Source organism: Dasypus novemcinctus, chromosome 8 (assembly GCF_030445035.2).
Source record: "Dasypus novemcinctus isolate mDasNov1 chromosome 8, mDasNov1.1.hap2, whole genome shotgun sequence".
In the NCBI taxonomy this organism is placed as follows: domain Eukaryota; kingdom Metazoa; phylum Chordata; class Mammalia; order Cingulata; family Dasypodidae; genus Dasypus; species Dasypus novemcinctus.
This window is the reverse complement of record NC_080680.1, coordinates 13,218,500-13,237,094: the sequence shown is the minus strand read 5'-3', so window position 1 is coordinate 13,237,094 and position 18,595 is coordinate 13,218,500. Positions and strand designations below refer to the sequence as shown.

Genomic DNA, 18,595 nt, shown 5'->3' with positions numbered 1-18,595 from the left:
GTTGCTATAAACTGGCTGTTTTCCAGAGTTCTGAGAAAGTTGGTTATGACAGTTTCTGCTTGTTTTTCTGTTTCTTTAGGGGGTACAATATTTTGGAGCTTCCCACCTTGCCCTCTTGCCAATATCATTCCTCAATATATTAAAAAAAATTTTTTTTTCTCACTATAAGTTTTGAGTTATTATTTTAGTCTTTGCTCCAGGATTTACCATGAACATTTCAACATATCTGAATTAGCTTCCTATTTATACTAGTTTAATTCCAGTGAAATATGGAAATGTTTCCTATATAGTTCTATCCCCTTTCCCCATTTTTTTGTAGCATTATTCTTACACCTGTTTATGTTACATAACCAACAATACTTTGTTATTATTACTGCTTTTCGACCTGTAGCCATTTCCTTAACCCAATACAGCTTTGCTCCCACACTCCCTTGTGCTCTTACTGGCAAATATATTACATATATACTACATTTCTATATGTTGTGGATTAAAAAATACTTTATATATCTATATAGATAGATTTTTTTCAAGTGTTTCATATATATCACTCTTATTTAAGCCTTATGAAAACCCTATGTGGTTTGCAGTATTTACTCTTTTTTTTTTTTTGAAGATTTACTTTATTCATTTCTCTCCACCCCTCATTTTTTGCATCTGCTGTGTCTGTCTGTCTTCCTTGTTTTTTTAGGAGGCACTGGGAACTGAACCCAGGACCTCTGATGTGGGAGGGAGGCATCTAATTGCTTGAGCCACCTCTGTTCCCTGCTTGTTGTGTCTCATTGTGTTTTCCTTCTTGTATCTCTTGTTGTATCATCTTGTTGCATCAGCTTGCCATGCCTGCCCATCACATCATCTTGCTGTCTCGTTCGTCTTCTTTAGGAGGCACTGGGACCCTCTGCTCCCTGCTTTGTTGTGTCTCTCAATATGCTTTTCTTTTTGTGTCTCTTGTTGCATCACTTTGTTGTGCCAGCTTGCCACACCTGCCCTTCCCGTCAGCTTGCTGTCTTCCTTTAGGAGGCACCAAGAACTGAATCATGGACTTCCCACGTGGTAGGCAGAGCTCAATTGCTAGAGCCACATCTGCTTCTCTATTTGTTTCTCTTTTTTTTTTTTTTTGATAGACTTTACTTTTTTGAGCAATTTTAGGTTTATAGAAAAATTGCTCTTCTTTCCGTGCACACGCTTTCCCGTTATTAACATCTTGCATTAATGTGGTACATTCATTGTATTTGCTGTCCCAATATTGACACTTTATTATTAAAGTCCATAGTTTACATTAGGATTCACTTTTTATGTTGTATAGCTCTATAGACTTTGACAAATGCATGATATCATGTATTCATCATTATAGTATAATATAGAATAGTTTGCCCTAAAAATGCCCTGTGCTTCACCTGTTCATTCCTCTTGTTCTCCCTCTGAAACCCTGGCAACCACTCATTTTATTCTTTCTATAGATTGTCATATACTGGAATTGTCCAGTATCTGGTCTTTTCAGACTGATTTCTTTCACTTAGCAATATGCATTTACTCCGTGTCTTTTTGCAGCTTGATAGCTCATTTCTTTCTATTGACGAATAACACTTCACTGAATGAATATACCACAGTTTGTTTATCCTTCCACCTGTAGAAGGACATTGTTGTTGCTTCCAATTCTTGGCATTTATGAATAAAACTGCTAAAAACATTTGTGTGCAGGTGTTCATGTGGACATCAGTTTCAGTTTATTTGGGTAAAATATCTAGGAGTGAAATTGCTGGATTGTATGTTAAGCCTATTTTTATCTTTGTAAGAAGCTTCCAAAGTTGCTGTATAATTTTGCATTCTCACAAACAATGCATAAGAATTCCCTTGCTCTGCATTTGGTGTTGTCAGTATATTGGATTTAAGCCATTCTAATAGGTGTGTAGCAGTATTTCTATTTTAATTTGCAATTCCCTAATGACATATAATGCAGAGCATCTTTTCATATGCTTATTTGCCATCTGTATATTTTCTCTGGTGAGGTATCTATTTAGATTTTGCCCATTAAAAAAAAATCAGTTATTAATGTTATTGTTGAGTGTAAAGAGTTTTTAAAATATATTTTTGCTACCAGTCCTTTTATCAGATATTTGTATTATAAATATTTTATCCAAGTCTATGGTTTGTCTTTTCATTCTCTAAATGGTATCCTTTACAGAGCAGAAGTTTTATTTTTAGTGAAATTCAGTATAGCAGTTTAATATAATTGATAATTCCAGAAAGAAATATTGGATTATACTTGTAATCTGATCTGTACCTGGGCATGACTGAGTTAAGATTAGGGCGTTGAGGGGTGGGGACTCACAGATAAAAGGCACGGCAAAGAACAGAATTGAGGGTTTTTAATGTTGGAGTTTTGGTTTTGGAGTTTGATGCTGAAGACCTAAACTGGAGCCCTGGGAAGTCAGCACACAGAGGAAAGAGAAGCCAGCCCCAGGAAGGAAGGAACCCTGAAACCAGAAAGAAGCAATCCCCAGGAACGGAGGAACCCAGGAAGCCTGAACCCTCGTAGATGTCGGCAGCCATCTTGCTCCAAATAGACTGGTGAGGATAGTAACTTATGCTTATGGCCTGGTATCTGTAAGCTCCTACCCCAAAGAATATTAATAAAATATTCTTCATAAAAATCATCATCCGAGTTCTGGTATTTTACATCAGCAGCCCTTTGATTGACTAATACATTCAGCTTATTAGCTTTTTTCTTTCATGGACTGTTCTTTTTTCCCATATTTTAACTCTTTAATATTTTCAAGATTTACAAATCAGTATCTCAGAGAAGCTAAAGAAAGTTGAAAAGAATAAAGCCTTTTAAAAATACTATAGGATTTTGTGTGATCTATGTATCTTTTAAAAATAAATAAAAAATATATTTAAAAAATACTATAGGGAATGGATGTGGCTCAACCAGTTGAGTGCTTACCTCCTGCCTGGGAGGTCCTGGGTTCAGTTCCTGTTACCTCCTAGAAAAAACAACAAGCAAAACAAATGAAAAAATCAATGCAGGGTTGCTGATGTGGCTCGGTGGTTGAGTGCTAGCTTCCCACATACGAGGTCCCGGGTTCAATCCTTGGTTCCTGGTAATTAAAAAAAAAAAAAATATATATATATATATATATATATATATATATATTTATGTATGTATGTATGTATGTATATATACACACCGACTTACCTCTTTCAAAAAGGAACATGGATTTGGTCTTAGCACCCTTACTTTTGGAACTTTTGCCATTTGGAGCACTAATATAAATATGCTGTCCCAGAATCAGGATCAATCTTACATAATAGGCATTTAAAATATTTTTATAATTTCATTACTGTCAAAGGTATCTTCATGTCCTGTTGATGACTTGCTACCAGATTCCACAGGATAATGGCAACAAGCTACCAATATAGAAATTCTTGAGACTAAACTTATATCCTAGATTGTTTTCATCCTCTCTAGTAGCATACTTAAATCTTCACATACATTTTGACTAAGAAACTGAAATCTTCCCTAATGTTGCTGCTTACCCAGGTATGCATCAGAGACAATACTTTGCAAAGTAGGTCTGATTTTAAAATACCAAGAATTTTATTCCTACTATATCGGGTTACGAACAAAGTACTACTTTTTCTGGGCTTATTTCGTCTTTGTTGTCTGGGATCATGGGCAACAAAGCAGATCGAGTCAACCTCCCCAAATTTTCAGGTGACATGTCTTTTTTGGTGGCTGTAAATTTCCATCCAGTATGGCTTGCACAAATTTTTCCCTGAACAATGGTCCAGGTATACCCAGGGAACCACCTGTGCTCTCTTGAAGGCCAGCCTATCAGATTCAATTAGGGAACCTTGGACATGGTGAGTGTCTCATGCCCATTTCTGCGAGGATTCACAAAAGCTGCCATCGAAGGATAATCTGAATATTTCATTTTTGGTGGTTATTTCTGTTTCTTGACACTGTTTACAGCAAAGGGAAGTATATTTATTCATAATGTCTAGTTCACAGTGAAGTTGGATAGCACTACCAATTTTAAGGAGCTGAATTCTTAATACATCAACAGGAAGACTATTGTCTGTAAGAAAAATCTTACTCTAAGAAAAATCTATTGGATCTGAAAGAAAAGAATCTTCTTTAAGATTTTCATCCCATTTTATCCCATAGCTGTTTCTTGAGTCTACCATGAAGGTTTCAGAATCTAAAAAGGAATACAGCCAGCTAGGCGGTGAAGTCAGATTTGCACAAGGAAACTTCCTCTTCTGGTATTTCTGCCACCACTTATATAAATACTGGTCTCCCCATGAGACAGGTTTTGAAGGAAATAGCTGGCAGTTATTGAGAGATTCTAACTGACCTGCAGATGTGGTTGAAGGCAACACACATTTGGGAAGAATTTGCACTTTAGCTGGCTGGATTCCATCTGACTATGTTCTTAGCTCAAGGACTTTGAACCTTTGCTTCTTACTGCTTTTATTTTCACTATCTCAATCCCAAAATCCTGTTCTTCTTGATAGGCTTATATCTCTGTTCCAAACTGTGCTTCCCTTTCCTGTATATTTTGTATGCAAGAACTGCAAAGGTTCTGTCTTTCTGGATTAAATTCCACACAATACTTTTTTTTTTTTTAACATTTATTTATTTTTATTGTATTTTTTTGAAGATACATAGATCACAATAAAAGTTACATTAAAAAACATAAAAGGTTCCCACATACCCACCCCACCCCCACCCCCACATCAACAACCTCTTTCATCATTGTGGCATATTCATTGCATTTGGTGAATATATTTTGGAGCAGGGATTATTGTTGACATTGTAGTTTACACCCTCCCCTAGTACATTCAGTGGGTTATGGCAGGATAGATAATGTCCAGCATCTGTCCCTGCAATATCATTTAGGACAACTCCAAGTTCTGAAAATACCCCCCCATCATATCTCTTCTTCCCTCTCCCTGCCCTCAGCAACTACTGTGGCCACTTTCTCCAGATCAATGCTACAGTTTCTTCCATTACTAGTCAAAATAGTTCTATAGTAGAATAAAAGTAAGTCCACTCTAATTCATATATTATTTTAAGATTTATTTTTAAATTATTTCTCTCTCCTTCCCCTCCATTGTCTGCTCTCTGTGCCCATTCACTGTGTGTTCTTCTGTGTCTGCTTGTATTCTTGTCAGTGACACCAGGAACCTGTGTCTCTTGTTGCATCATCTTGCTGCATCAGCTCTCCGTGTATGTGCAGTGCCACTCCTGGGCAGGCTTCACTTTTTTTCACACTGGACTGCTCTCCTTATGGGGTACACTCCTAGTGTGTGAGGCTCCCCTACACGGGGGACACCTCTGCGTGGTCCAGAACTCCTTCCACGCATCAGCACTGCATGTGGGCCAGCTCATCATACAGGTCAGAAGGCCCTGGGTTTGAACCCTGGACCTCCCATGTGGAAGGCAGATGCTCTATTCATTGAGCCAAATCCGCATCCCTAATCCATATTTTATTCCTTCATCCTGTGGACCCTGGGATGATGATGTTCACTCCACCTCTATATTGAGAGGGGGCTTAGACCCACATGGTTGATGGATGCGATTCTCCTGCTTGGTGTTGTAGGCACTCTCGGTTCCCTGGTGTGGTGGTTGACCATCTTCACCTCCCTGTTAGCTGACCTTGGTAAGTCCAAGGAACTGGAGAGCAGGAATTGCAACTCTGCTGAGGCTCACAGCCCAGCTGGCACTTGGCTAGTCCAGAGATTCACAATACTGACTTCTTGAGAACAAAAAGCTGAAGAGGTAATATCTGCTGAGGAATCAAGATATCATTACTTGTGACTGAACTGGAATCACCTGACAGCTGTCATCCTCATACAAAGTTCTGCCATGAAATTCTTCCATATTAGTGCCCAGAGAGGTATGAGATGTTGGCATATGATATTTGCTTTTTTGGCTTCTTTACTATCCTGGCCTTCAACTTCCATTTCAATTACATCTTCTTACTCTGCTCCAGAAGAGTTGTCTTCACACAGCAAGCATCTGACTTTGAACCATGCTTTTGGTGTTGTCTAAAGAGCTATTGCCAAACCCAAGGTCACCTAGATTTTCTCCTATGTAATCTCCAGGGAGTTGTATTGTTTTACATTTTACATTTAGGTCTGTGATCCATTTTAAGTTAATTTTTGTGAAAAATGTAAGGTATGTGTCTAGATTAATTTTTTTTGCATATAGGTGTTCAATTGTTCCAGCACTATTTATTTCAAAAACTATCTTTTCTCCATTGAATTGCCATTCCTCCCTTGATAAGTTGACTGTATTTGTGTGGGTCTATTTCTGGGCCCTCTACTCTGTTCTATTAATATATTTGTATATTATTTCACAATACCACTCTTTCTTGATCACTGTAGCTTTATAGTAAGTCTTGAAGTTAGTTTGTATTATTCTCCAACTCAGTTCAACTTCAATATTGTATTGGCTATTCTGGAACTTTTTACTTTCTGTATAAATTTTAGAATCAATTTGTTGATATCCACAAAATAAGTTGCTGGGATTTTGATTGGGATTGTGTTGACTATATATGTGGGTCAAGTTTGAAAGAATGGACATTTTAATAATATTCAATCTTTCTATCCATGAACATGGACCATCTCTCTGTTTATTTGTATCTTCTTTAATTTATTTCATAGAGTTTTATAGTTTTCCTCATTCAGATCTTGTACATATTTTGTTATATTTATGCCTAAGAATTTAATTTTGGGTGGATACTAAGGTAACTGGTGTTGTGTCTCTAATTTGAAATTCCATTGCTCACTGCTATTATATAGGAAAACATTCCACATGGATGATGGATACTGTGGGAGACTTTTTCCTCAGCAGCGGCTGTTTGAGCCTGGCCGAGGGACCAGCGGCCGTGGGCCAGGCGGTTTTTCCCGGAGGCGAGGGTGAGGCGGGAGACTTGGCCGAGTCTCCGGCGGAGGCGTGCAAGGTGTGGAGGGCGACAGGAACAAAGGAGACGAGACACCCTTGTGGAGCTGTAACAGAGCCGTTTATTGGGGGATGTACAGAGGTTATATAGGGCTGTTGCGGGGGCGGGGCGGAGCTCTTGCTGGGATGCCTTATAAGGCGTGCTGGGGAGACTCGTGGCAAGGATTGGTTGTGGGAAGACACGGAACTGCATGGATGGGAGGGGTGCTGGGAGGGGTAGGCGCTTGCGCAGCGGGCCCTTGCGTGTAAGTGGGGGACGGGGGGTGGGTATTTTGTTCTGCGGGCCGCCTAGCTGTGTTTTTCCGGGGAGGGATGTGAGACATCGGCTAGTTCTGCTTTTCCCAGGCCTGCTGGGCGGTGGAGGGTGGGTAGCCAACCCGTTCCCATCGTCCCACTTGGGGCTGTCGACTATTCCCCAAGTTCAGGCCGGTCAGCTAGTCCTAGGCGCGATATATACCCACAGATACAATTCTCCTACTTGCAGTTATAGGCACTCTCAGTTCCCTGGTGTGGTGGTTGACCAGCGTCACCACCCTGTTAGCTGGCCTTGGTGAGTTCTATGAACCAGAAGGTAGGAGTTGCAATTCTGCTGAGGCTCAGGGCCCAGGTGGCACATGGCCAGTCCAGAGATTCAAGTCTCCCGAGTATACACCAACCCTAGCGCCAACCACAGATTCAGTAAAAGTGACAGGATAGGCATGTGTAGAAAGGTCACATCTGAGTCCAACTCCATCATACTCAGGAACACAAATTCCAAAGTAGGGCCAACTGACATGGTACTGAATTCCATAGTCATTTGTCATGACCAAAGAACCTGTGGGTCTCCATAGCCCTCAGGACAACCAGTACCTGGGTTTTATCTACTTTGGCTCTCTCTGGGGTCCTGCTGAGGTGTGCATAAGCGCGACCCCTTTGATGACCTCCTGACTCTTTTTTTGAGGACTCTTAGCCATATAAACTCATTTGTCTTTGCTATTTCCCTGTTTTATTCAAGGCCAAAAAGCTGTTTTTAACACATGATCCTACATGTGGACTGAGAGGTTCTGCTTGTCTGAGTTGACCCTTTTATTTAAGGTCTTTTTCTATTTACATTACCAGCTGGTGCTTGGTAGTAATCCCTTGGTACCAGGGAGGCTCATCCTTGGAGTCATGCTGAGTGGAAGGTAATGCATTTACATACTGAGTTTGGCTTAGAGAGTGGTCATATTTGAGCAACATGGAGACTCTCAGGAGGTAACCCTTAGGCACCCTGCAGTTCTAGGCCTATTTCATATTTCAGGCACACAGGCTCATAAGCATAGTCATCAGTATCAAGGGCTCATTGTTCGACCATCCTTCTTTGTTGGTCTTTGCGATTGCACTTGGGGGATTGTTGCTGTTCCACTGGGTAATTAGATAGAGTTCCCTTGGCTAGGAACTCAGCACTCCCTGAGTTGTGTTTTGTAACTGAAACTACTATGAAAATACCCAACATATATCCAAACCTTTTTTTGTACCTTATATATATGCTCTGGAGAACTCCCTCCCAACCGTGTGCCCCTCATCAGTAACAACCCACACCAGTGTTCCTCCCCTGCCATAGTTGAACCGCTCTGTGGTTCAAAACTTCTTCACAAATGAAGCTTAATTTATTGCCAAATTCAATTAATAGGAAAATGAAATATAGTGATGGGTTTAAAAATTAGAACTAGAATACATACTAATTTAGAAAAACTAAAATAGAGTAAAAAATAATTTGGGGTATTAAAAAAATGAAAAATATTATAAAGATTTGCTTTTGACATTTTGCATTTCATCACTGCAATAGGTATTGCCCTGTATATACAATGGCAAGGCAATTTCTTTCATTTCTTCTTCAGTGTCTACATCCTTGCTTTTTTTTTTTTTCTAATTTTTAATTTTGTCTTTACAAAAGTTTTAGATCACAGTAATTCACATATACAATATAGGGGATTCCCATATATTCAACATCAAACCCTTTTCTCCCTTTCCCAGCAATGATCCCTTACATGTTAATGTTATATTTGCTGCAGCTGTTGTACAGATATTGAAACATAGCTTTCAAACATGGTTCCATTTTGTTTACATTATGGTTTATATTTTAGACTGTACAATTTTTAAAATTTTAGTTATCTTATGATTTACATTATGGTTTATAGTTTAGCCTATAGACTTTTATACATTTTTGGTGTAATTATCATGTCCTATATCCATGACTGCACAATCCTATGGAACACTTCCACTGCCCCCTAGTTACCCTGATTCCATCTATTCTATACCTCTCTCCCCCTCCCCTCAGGGCCCACAGGGACAATCAATCTTCATTACTTGAAGGACCAGATTCACAAATATAGCAATGCTGAGGGCTTGACATACTAGATTGCCCTAACCCATTGGGAGCTACCAATTCTCTTGAGAGAGAGAATTCCCTCTGTTTGAGAACATCAGTCCTCCCCAGGATGTGCGTACAACTTCACACTCATTGTATGGGTCTCCACCCAATGATATAACCCACTATGACAAAATGAGCACTCACACACTCCCTAGAAGCCTGCCCCTGTGCCAGTGCCTCCCCCACCCCCCCCCCCCCGCCCCCTTAAGCATCCTAAACAGGTAATCCTTCCTTATTTTCTCAGGAGTGTTCTCAACATTATAGTTTCAACCACATACCTGACAATCTCCCAAGTTCAAATGTTCCCCTCAAACCTCCCCCCAATTCTTTGGGCTATCTGACCCATCCTCCCAACCCTACCCCCTGCCAAGCCAGCAAAGCCCCAGCCAAAGGTATCTATATGCCCCTATCTTATCCCTTCCTTGTACAAATACTTACCTCCAGCTTATCATAAATTTCACCCATGTAGGCATCAGCTCACAACCTTCCTCTCCACCCCCCCCCCCAACTTCCTTTAAGTTTATCTTTATCATTCAATCTCTAGCTCTCTGAGACAGCTTGGTTTAGTTATTTCATATCAGAGAGGTCATGTAATATTTGTTCTTCAATGCCTGGCTTGCTTCACTCAACATAAGGTTCTCAAGATTCATCCATGTTATCACATGTTTGTACTGTAATTGTTCTTATAGCTGAGTAGTATTCCATTGTGTGTATATACTGCATTTTATTTAACCATTCATCTGTTGATAGGCATTTGGGTTGATTCCAACTTTGGCAATAGTGAATAGTGCTGCTATGAACCTTGGTGTCCATATATCAGTTTGTGTCCTTGTTTTCAGTTCTACTGGGTATATACCCAGCAGTAGAATTGCTAGGTCATATGGCAAATCCATAGCTAATTTTTTGAGAAACCACCAAACTGTCCTACAGAATGGCTGGATCCTTCTGCATTCCCACCAGCAGTGGATAAGTGGTCCCATTCCTCCACATTGTCTCCAACATTTGTAGTCTTCTGTTTTTTTGATAGCTACCAATCTCATGGGAGTAAGATGGTATCTCATTGTAGTTTTGATTTGCATTTCCCTAATAGCTAGTGATTTTGAGCATTTTTTCATGTGCTTTTTACCATTTGTATTTCTTCTTTGGAGAAGTGTCTGTTCAAAACTCTTGCCCATTTTTAAAATGGGTTGTTTGTCTTTTTATTTTCAAGATATAGGAGTTCTTTATATATGCAGGATATTAGTCTTCTCTCAGATATATGACTACCAAATATTTTCTCCCATTGGGTGGGCTGTCTTCACTTTCTTGACAAACTCCTTTTAGGTGCAAAAGGCTTTAATTTTGAGGAAGTCCCATTTATCTATTTGTTCTTTTCCTGCTTGTGCTTTGGGTATGAAGTTCATGAAGCCATTTCTTACTACAAGTTCCTGTAGATGCTTCTCTACATTGTTTTCCAAGTTCTTTATGGTCTTGGCTCTTATATTCAGGTCTTTTATCCATATTGAGCTGATTTTTGTATAAGGTGAGATAGTAATCCTCTTTCATTCTTTTGCATATGGATATGCAGTTTTACAGGCACCATTTGTTGAAGAGCCCATTCTTTCTCAGTTGAATGGGTTTGGTGGCCTTGTCAAATACCATATGACTGTATATATGAGGATCTATATCAGAACCCTCAGTCTGGTTTCATTGGTCATTGTGTCTATCCTTGTGTCAATACTATGCTGTTTTTACTTCTGTAGCTTTATAGTATGTTTTGAAGTAGGTGTGATTCCTCCAATTTCATTTTTCTTTTTCAATATGTCTTTGGCTATTTGGGCCCTCTTTCCTTTCCAAATAAATTTCATAGTTAGTTTTTCTAGTTCATTAAAAAATGCTGTGTGGGAAACGAACTTGGCCCAGTGGTTAGGGCGTCCGTCTACCACATGGGAGGTCCGGGGTTCAAACCCCGGGCCTCCTTGACCATGTGGAGCTGGCCCATGCGCAGTGCTGATGCGCACAAGGAGTGCCCTGCCATGCAGGGGTGTCCCCTGCGTAGGGGAGCCCCACGCGCAAGGAGTGCGCCCCGTAAGGAGAGCCACCCAGCGCGAAAGAAAGTGCAGCCTGCCCAGGAATGGCGCCGCCCACACTTCCCGTGCTGCTGACGACAAAAGAAGCGGACAAAGAAACAAGATGCAGCAAATAGACACAGAGAACAGACAACTGGGGGAGGAGGGAGGAATTAAAAATAAATAAATCTTTAAAAAAAAAAGAAAAAAAATGTTGTGTTGATTTGTATTGGGATTGCATTGAATCTGTAGATCAGTTTTGGTAAGATAGGCATCTTAATAATATTTAGTCTTCCAATCTATGAACACGGAATATTCTTCCATTTATTTAGTTCTTCTTTGATTTCCTTGAACAGTGTTGTATAGTTTTTTGTATAAGTCTTTTACATTTTTAGTTAAATTTATTCCTAGGTATTTGGTTATTTTATTTACTATTGTAAATGATATTTGTTTCTTGATTTCCTCCTCAGATTGCTTATTATTGGTGTACAGAAATGCTACTGATTTTTGTGCATTGATCTTATAACCTGTGACTTTATTGAACTCATTCATAAATTCTAGAAGCTTTGCTGTAGACTTCTCAGGGCTTTCTATGTATAGGATCATGTCATCTGCAAATAGCAAAATTTTGACTTCTTCCTTTCCAATTTGGATGCCTTTTATGACTGGTTCTTGCCTCAGTGCTTGAGTAAGTACTTCTAACACAATGTTAAATAGAAGGGCTGATGGTGGGCATCCTAGTCTTGTTCCTGATCTTAGGGGGAAAGATTTTAGTATTTCACCATTGTAAATGATGTAAACTGTGGGTTTTTCATATATACCCTTGATCATGTTCAGAAAGTTTCCTTCTATTCCTATCTTTTGCAGTGTTTTTATTAAGAATGTGTGCTGTATTTTATCAAATGCTTTTTCTGCATCTATGGATATGATCATGTGATTTTTTTCTTTTGGTCTGTTTTATGGTATATTACATTGATTGATTTTCTTATGTTGAATGATCCTTGCACACTGGGGATGAAACTGACATGGTCATGGTGTGTAATTCGTTTGATGTGGTGTAGAATACAATTAGCAAGTCTTTTGCTGAGGATTTTAGCCTTTAGGTTCATTAGAGAGATTGATCTGTAATTTTCCTTTCTTGTGTTGTCTTTGTTGGCTTTGGATTAGGGTAGTGTTGGCAGTTAGTTCTTTCCCAAATGTTTGGTAGAATTCACCTGTGAATCTGTCTGGCCCAGAGCTCTTCTTATTTGGGAGGTTTTAAATTACTGTTCCTACCTCTTTACTTGTGATTGGTTTGTTGAGATCATCAATTTCTTCTTTCATCAATGTAGGCTGCTTATGTGTTTCTAGGAGTTTGTCCATTTCCTCTAAATTGTCCTTCTTGCAGGCATATAGTTTTTCAAAGTATCCTCTTATAATAGTCTTTATTTCTATGGGGTCAGTGGTGGTGTCCCCTTTCTTGTTTCTTATTTTGTGTATTCGCATCTTTTCTCTTTTTTCTATGTTACTCTAGGTAAGTGTTTGTCAATTTTATTGATCTCAAAGAACCAGCTCTTTTTATTTTTTCTAGTGCTTTCTTATTTTCTATTTCAATTCTGCTCTGATTTTGTTCTTTCTTTCTTTCTTTCTTCTTCCTTTGGAGTTAGTTTGTTGTTGTTGTTGTTGTTTTTTAATAAATTATTCCAAATGTGCAGCTAAGTCTTTGATTTTAGCTCTTCTTTTTTGATGTATGAATTATTTATGGCTATGACTTTCCCTTTCAGTACAGCTTTTGCTGCATCCCATAAGTTTTGATAAGTTGTATTGTCATTTTCATTAGTTTTAAGGTAGACACTGATTTCTTTTGGGATTTCCTCCTTGACCGACTGTTTGTCTAAGAGTGTGTTATTTAACTTCCCTATCTTTGTATCTAACCTGCATCTCTGGCTCTTGAAGATTTCCAGCTTCATCCCACTGTGGTCAGAGAAATTATTTTGTATGATTTCAATCTTTCTGAATTCATTGAGACTCTCTGTGGCTAGCATGTGGTCTATCTTGGAGAATGATCCATGTGCACTTGAGAAGAATATATATCCTACTGTATTTGGGTGCAGTGTTCTATATATGTCTATTAGGTCCAGATCCTCTAATATGTTATTCAAAGTGTTTGTTCCTTTATTGATTCTCTGTTGAGATGTTCTGTCTAATGGGGATAATGGTGTATTAAAGTCCCCCAGTATAATTGTAGAGGCATCTATTCCTCTACTTTGTTTTTCCAGTGTTTGCTTCATGTATTTTGAGGCATCCTGATTAGGTGCATAAATTTTTATGATTTTTTTTTCTTCTTGAACGATTACCCCTTTTACTAATATGTAGTGTCCATCTTTGTCTCTCAAAAATAGTTTTATATTTAAAGTCCATTTTGTCCAATATTAGTATGCTACTCTGGCACGTTTTTTGGTTATTGTGTGCTTGTTAAGATTGTTTTCCAGCTGTTCACTTTCAACCTCCTTGAATCCCTGGGTCTAAGGTGGGTTTACTGTAGAGAGCATATGGATGGGTCATATTTCCTTATCCATTCTGCCAGTCAGTGTCTCTTGACAGGTGAGTTTAATCCATTAACATTCAGTGTTATTACTCTCAAGGAATTACTTACATTAGCCATATTTTCTTGGGTTTTGTGTATGTCATATGTTGTTTTTATTTCTCTTTTTGTCTTTCTGGTTGTTCTTACACTCTCCTCCAACTCTGTCTCTCCTGTTTTTTTCTTTCCTCCTGCAGAACTCCCTTTAGTATTCTTGAAGGGCAGGTTTCATACTCTCTTAGTTTCTGTTTATCTGTGAATATTTTGAACTCTCCATCATTTTTGAATGCCAGCTTTGCTGGATAGAGTATTCTTGGCTGGAAATTTTTTCTTTTAGTACCTTGACTATGTCATACCTCTGCCTTCTTGCCTCTATGTTTTCAGATGAGAAATCAACACTTACTCTTATTGAACTTCCCTTGTATGTGATGGTTCTCTTTTCTCTTGCTTCCCTCAATATTTTCTCTTTGTCTTGATCGTTGGATAATTTGACAAGTATATGTCTTGGGGCAGGCCTGTTGGGGATTTATACTGTTTGGGGTGCACTGTGCTTACTGGACATGTACATCCATCTACTTCAATAGGTTTGGAAGTTATCAGCCATTATTTCCTCCAACACCACTTCTGTCCCCTTTCCCTTCTCCTTTTGGGATGCTTATAATGCATATGTTTGTGCATTTTGTGTTGTCATTCAAATCCCTAATTCCTGGTTGGATTTTTTTGTCTTTTTATCTATCAATTCTACAATCTGTTTGATTTCAGATGTACTGTCTTCCACATCACTAATTCTCTCCTCTGCTTCTTCAAATCTGCTCTTATTTTTGATTTCTTGAATGGTGCCATTCATCACCATCATATCTGTTATCTTTTGTGTATGTTTACACTTTCTTCAGTATGCTTTCCAAGTGTTTTCTTTTTTCTTATTTTAAAAAGATTTATTTTATTTATTTCTCTCCCTCCCTCCCTGCCCCAGTTGTCTGTTCTCTGTGTCTATTTGTTGCATGTTCTTCTTTTTTGTCCGCTTCTGTTGTCAGCATCATGGGAATCTGTGTTTCTTTTTGTTGTGTCATCTTGCTGCGTCAATTCTCCGTGTGTGAAGCACCATTCCTGGGCAGGCTACACTTTCTTTTGTGCTGGGCGGCTCTCCTTACGGGGTGTACTCCTTGCACATGGGTCTCCCCTATGCAGGGGGCACCCCTGCATGGCACGGCACTCCTTGCCCACATCAGCACTGTGCATGGGCCAGCTCCACGTGGGTCAAGGAGGCCTGGGGTTTGAACTGCGGACTTCCCGTGTGGTAGACAGATGCCCTATCCACTGGGCCAAGTCTGCTTCCCTTCCAAGTGTTTTCTTAATTTTTTAAATCTCTTCCTTTATTTCATTAAGTTGGTTTGTGATATTTGATTGGGGAGCTTTGATTAGTTGTTCGATGTACTGCTCCTCTTCCTGGTTTTTAATTTGTTCATTCCACTGGGCCATGTCTTCCTGATTATTGGTTTGTTTTTTACTTTCTTTTTGTTGTCTGGTCATTTTGTCTTGCTGGGTTCGTTAAGTTAATTAGCTTCTCTCTCTAGTCTCAGGTTTTTTTAGGTGCTATTTTTGTGTGTGTGTTAATTTTTCTCTTTTATACTTTGTTATTCTTAATCTATTACCTTGTTTTTGTCTAAGTTACCTTGAAGGAAAAAGATTACAGTCAGGGAAAGCAAAAGAGGTAAGAAAAGAAAAAGTATAAGAGTATTGATAGTAAATTTTAGCAGAAGAACCATGTAAGACCTAGGAGAATAAATATTAAACTCATGTAAGCAGTGTATAGTTAGAGGAATAAAAAAGTGGAGTACCTACACTGAAATGGGAAACTGAATATGGAGAAGAATATAGTATGAATTAAAAGGCTACCATGATCAGGAGAGAGGGAAAGAGAAAAGAAAGGACAATGACATAAAGAGTTAATAAAAGAAAATAGAATACAAGTGTTAGATATTAAAATCCAGAAAAATGGGGGCTAAACACAAAAAGGTAACGTAAGAGCAACAACGGAAGGTGGAAGATAGTGAGCTGTAGGAAGGAAAAGAATAATGTTGGTAGCCAAAATCAGTACTCACAGAAAAGAGGAGGTTGAGGATGAGGAAGCACAGCAAACATAAACAAGCTGGCAGCACCTTGAACTATCACTCTTCTTGTCACGCTCTCTCTGGATCAATGTCCAGGACCCTCCTGCTTTGTGCATTCCCAAAAGAGCTCACTCATTCAAGATTTTGTCCCCACTCAGCCATATTTTTGTAGGAGCAATGATATGGGTGCTCTTACTCTGACACCATCTTGCCCTGCCTTCCTTAATGTTTCTGATGAGAAATTTGCAATGTGTCTTACTGAGAATCACTTGTATGCGATGGTTTTCTTTTCTTTTTTAATGTGATGATTTTCTTCTCACTTGCTGCCTCAGAATTTTCTCTTTATCTTTGATGTTGACATTGTGAGTAGTTTGTGTCTTGGAGTGTGTCTACTTGGATTTTTTCTGTTTGAGGTACAGCATTTCTTGGACTTGTAAATGCATTTCTTTCTTGAGAGTTGGGAAATTTTCAGCCATTATTTCCTCAAATTCTCTTTCTGCCCACTTTTCCTTCTCTTCTCCTTCTGGACCTCCCTTGACATATAAGTTGTCACATTTTGTGTTATCATTCAACTCCCTGAGGCCCTGTCCATTTTTTTTCCCCATTCTTTTCTGTCTCTGTTCTTTTTCTTAAATTTCAGTTCAATCTTCTACATCACTTATTCTTTCTTTTATCATTTCGAGTTTGCTGTTGTATGCCTCTAATTTTTTTTACCCATTTATTCTATTCTTTCCTCCTCCTCTCCTCAGAACCTATGGTAACCACTAAGTTTCAACTTTTGAAGAATAAGTTTCATAGTTACTGGTAATAATATAGAGGGCTTGACATTTTGTTTTTGTTTTTTTTGTTTTTGTTTTTGTTTTTTTAGGTCCTGCTATGATCTCAAGAGATTCTTGTCCCTTTAATTGAGAACATAGCAGGACTTCCCAGGATGGAAGTTTAACATTTTCTTGTTTATTGTGTGGGTCTCCACTCACAGAGATAACACACTATGACAAGATGAACACTTACATATTCATGGAAGCATGCCCCAGGTGTGCCTTTTCCCACAGATGCCCCCACACCTGACACCCTACACTAGTAACCCTCCCCTGCCATATTTACCAAAAGAACATTTTCACCATTGTAGTTTTAACTACAGACCTGCAAATCCCCAGAGTTCACCTGCTCCATCCTCCAATCCTTTCCCTAATTCCAGGGATAGTCCAACCCAACCCCTACTCTACTCCCCCTTACTGAACCCAATCACATCACTGCACCACTCTCACACCTATCCACTACCCAATCACACCCTTCTACCTAATCATAGAGTTGTAATCTCACCTATTTTATCTTTAATTTCCTTAAGTGTGTTATTTTTCTACTCATATTTTCAAATTCTTCTGTGTGCTCACCCAGGGTCCTCTTGATGTCCTTTTTCCCCCTGAGATACTGGGCCTGAGGATTGAATCTGGGACCTCATATGTGAGAAGCTGGCACTCAACTACTGAGCCACACTGGCTCCCCTGAGTTGGTTTTATTATTCATTTGCTTTTTTTTTTTTTTTTTAAGGAGGCACGGGGACCAAACCCAGAACCTTCCATGTAGGACACAGGTGTTCAACTGCTTGAGCCACATCTGCTCCCTCTCTTGATGTCCTTTATCTCTTTAGTCTTTCAACTTATTAATTTGATTTTGGAGATTTGTATGAATCACATTGATTAGTTGTCTCAAATCCTGTGTCTCATCAGGGGCTTTGATATATTCCTTTGCTTGGGCCATTTCTTTCAATTTCTTATAATTTTTTGTTGAGGTCTAGACAAATTTCTCTCTCTTTTGTAGGGATTTAGTGGAGGTAGGCTGTGTTACTGCTTTCTTTGATTCTTGGTTCAGCCTGTTCTAGGTCTTTAGGATTGTCCCAGTTACTTGCTCAAATGTGGGTCATGGGCCCAGTATGGGTTGCAGATCCACTTTTAAGGACCTTGGGCAGGGAGGGTGTAAGGGCTGGAAAAAACCTCTCATTTGCTTTTGATTTCCTCACATGCACTTCTTTTGTCTGCCAGAAGGTGGTGCTCTTCAGCAGTCCTCTCAGTTCAAACCCTAGTTGGAATTCCTTCACTGTAACACGGACATCAACAGTGTGAGAGGATCTTTCTCAGAGGCTGTTCTCCAATCTTTGTTGACAGTTCATTTCCTTTTTCCAAATAGGAAATAATTCCACTCCCCTCTGTATCTTCAAACCAGTCCCAGTCATTAGGGAGGGTGATTGAAAGGGTCAGATCTCTTTTGTCCTGTCACCCAAGTCAAACAATGGTGCAGCCCCAACAGGCCAGGAAGTGCTCATGGGATACAGCAGACCAAATTTGTTGGCACCAAGAAGAATTAGCCTTAGGCTGTGTCCTTCTATCCTGATTCCTGGGGAAGTAGATCCCTGCAGCTCCCTTTGTCCTTGGTTGCTGGCCAGAGGTCAGAGAATTCAAAGATGTTTGCTTGGAGGGTAGGGGGAGAGGCAACAGCAGCTCCAGCTATAGC

General features: G+C 39.3%; 1 pseudogene; it reads right to left on the bottom strand.

Moving 5' to 3' along the window:
- Positions 1–3,617: 3,617 nt before the first annotated feature.
- LOC101425894 (protein cereblon pseudogene) lies at positions 3,618–5,985 on the bottom strand (annotated as a pseudogene).
- Between the last annotated feature and the right edge of the window lie 12,610 nt (positions 5,986–18,595).